This window comes from Etheostoma cragini, unplaced genomic scaffold (assembly GCF_013103735.1).
Source record: "Etheostoma cragini isolate CJK2018 unplaced genomic scaffold, CSU_Ecrag_1.0 ScbMSFa_2220, whole genome shotgun sequence".
Taxonomy (NCBI): Eukaryota; Metazoa; Chordata; class Actinopteri; order Perciformes; family Percidae; genus Etheostoma; species Etheostoma cragini.
Window position 1 is genome coordinate 1 of NW_023266359.1, and position 2,659 is coordinate 2,659.

Below are 2,659 nucleotides of genomic sequence, written 5' to 3' on the forward strand. Positions count from 1 at the left end.
CTGTCTCTCTGTATGAACCTGTCTCTCCGTATGAACCTGTCTCTCTGTATGAACCTGTCTCTCTGTATGAACCTGTCTCTCTGTATGAACCTGTCTGTCTCTCTGTATGAACCTGTCTCTCTGTATGAACCTGTCTCTCCGTATGAACCTGTCTCTCTGTATGAACCTGTCTGTCTCTCTGACTGTATGAACCTGTCTCTCTGTATGAACCTGTCTCTCTGTATGAACCTGTCTGTCTGTATGAACCTGTCTGTCTCTCCGTATGAACCTGTCTCTCTGTATGAACCTGTCTGTCTCTCTGTATGAACCTGTCTCTCCGTATGAACCTGTCTCTCTGTATGAACCTGTCTCTCTGTATGAACCTGTCTGTCTGTATGAACCTGTCTGACTCTCTGTCTTCAGGGTCCTTTGACAGATTTTTCCAAACGCAGTCGGAGCGCAAAGTTTCGTCTCGTCCCGAAGTTCAAAAAGGACAAAAACAACAAAAACAGAGAGACCTGCACTACCTGTCTGTCTCTGCCAGGTCTGTCTCTCTACTTGTTTGTCTCTCTACCTGTCTGTCTCGGCCAGGTCTGTCTCTCTACCTGTTTGTCTCTGCCAGGTCTGTCTCTCTACTTGTTTGTCTCTGCCAGGTCTGTCTCTCTTCCTGTCTGTCTAAACCTCCGTCTGTCTGAACGTACTGTCTGTGTCTCTCAGTTCACCAGTGGGGGACGGAGGAGGTGGGGGCGTGGCTGGATTTCCTGTGTCTCTCTGAGTATAAAGACATCTTCATCGGACACGACGTCCGCGGAGCCGAACTCATCCACCTGGAGAGGAGGGACCTGAAGGTAGCACGCTAACCGCTAACACCAACAGCTAACCGCTAACTCTAACCGCTACCCCCAACAGCTAACCGCTAACTCTAACCGCTAACACCCACAGCTAACCGCTAACTGTAACCGCTAACTCTAAGCGCTACCCCCAACAGCTAACCGCTAACTCTAACCGATAACACCCACAGCTAACCGCTAACTCTAACCGCTAACACCAACAGCTAACCGCTAACTCTAACCACTAACACCAACAGCTAACCGCTAACTCTAACCACTAACACCAACAGCTAACCGCTAACCCTAACCGGTAACACCAACAGCTAACCGCTAACCCTAACCGCTAACACCAACAGCTAACCGCTGTTATAGCAGGTTTTGACCGCTCTATAATTTACAATATTACTATCACACCATCACTAAGAGCTGGTGCAAGACAATAATAGAAGCATTACCTAATGTGTGTGTTTGTGTGTGTGTGTGTGTGTGTGTGTGTGTGTGTCTGTGTGTGTGGTGTGTGTGTGTGTGTGTGTGGTGTGTGTGTGTGTTTGTGTGTGTGTGGTGTGTGTGTGGTGTGTGTGTGTGTGGTGTGTGTGTGGTGTGTGTGTGTGTTTGTGTGTGTGTGGTGTATGTGTGTTTGTGTGTGTGTGTGGTGTGTGTGTGTGTGGTGTGTGTGTGTGTGTGGTGTGTGTGTGTGGTGTGTGTGTGGTGTGTGTGTGTGTGTGTGTGTGTGTGTGTAGGATCTGGGTGTAACTAAAGTAGGTCACATGAAAAGGATCCTTCAGGGGATCCGAGATATCAACAGGAACAGCAGCGCCAGCGAGGCCTGAAGGTATGAGATGCTACGTGTTAGCAGCTATATTAGCATCAGTATAAGATGCTATGTGTTAGCATCTGTATTAGCATCAGTATAATATGCTACGTGTTAGCATATATATTAGCATCAGTATAAGATGCTACCTGTTAGCATATATATTAGCATTAGTATAAGATGCTACGTGTTCGCATGTATATTAGCATCAGTATAAGATGCTACATGTTAGTATCTACTGTATGTTAGCATCAGTATAAGATGCTACATGTTAGCATATATAATAGCATCAGTATAAGATGCTACATGTTAGCATCTACTGTATGTTAGCATCAGTATAAGATGCTACATGTTAGCATTTATAATAGCATCAGTATAAGATGCTACATGTTAGCATCAGTATAATAATTATCTAAGAGGTTTTTGGGATAACGGATGTTTTCTTGTTGTAGCGTCACCGACAACCCTGAACGCAGCCGCTCGCTGTGACTTCACAGCTGGAGCTCACTGTGATTGGACCAATCTCAGGACCAGCTAGTGCCTTGTCATCTCAACCTGGACCCCCCCCCCCCGCCACAGACAGAGTGGCCGAGTTTAAAACTTTGTTTACTTTGATGATGTTCAGACCCAGACAGGAAGTGCTTAGTCAGGTTTCCAGGACTCTTCTTCTTCTGTTTGTTTAGAATCTGCAGGTTCTCCGTCTTTATCGGCGACCTCACAGACCTCCACCCAGACTCCAGCTGCTGTTGCTTTGAAGCTTTCAGCGCCTTCTGTTACATTCAAATCCCTTTAAATCCATTTTTAGACCTTTTTAGACCCTTTCTGGCCCTTTTTACCCCTCTCTGGCCTTTTTACCCCTCTCTGGGCCTTTTACACCTTTCTGGCCCTTTTTACCTCTTTCTGGCCCTTTTACCCCTTTCTATCCCTTTTTACCCCTTTCTGGCCCTTTTACCCCTTTCTATCCCTTTTTACACCTTTCTGGCCCTTTTTACCTCTTTCTAACCCTTTTTACCCCTCTCTGGCCCTTTTTACCCCTCTC

At 46.3% G+C, this 2,659-nt stretch overlaps 1 long non-coding RNA gene across 1 annotated transcript; it reads left to right on the plus strand.

Moving 5' to 3' along the window:
* The first annotated feature begins 325 nt into the window (after window positions 1–325).
* LOC117940332 lies at window positions 326–2,201 on the plus strand. Its single transcript, XR_004655745.1, has 4 exons — window positions 326–523; window positions 697–827; window positions 1,550–1,641; window positions 2,073–2,201. It is a non-coding gene; the product is annotated as an uncharacterized LOC117940332 (long non-coding RNA).
* Window positions 2,202–2,659: the final 458 nt, after the last annotated feature.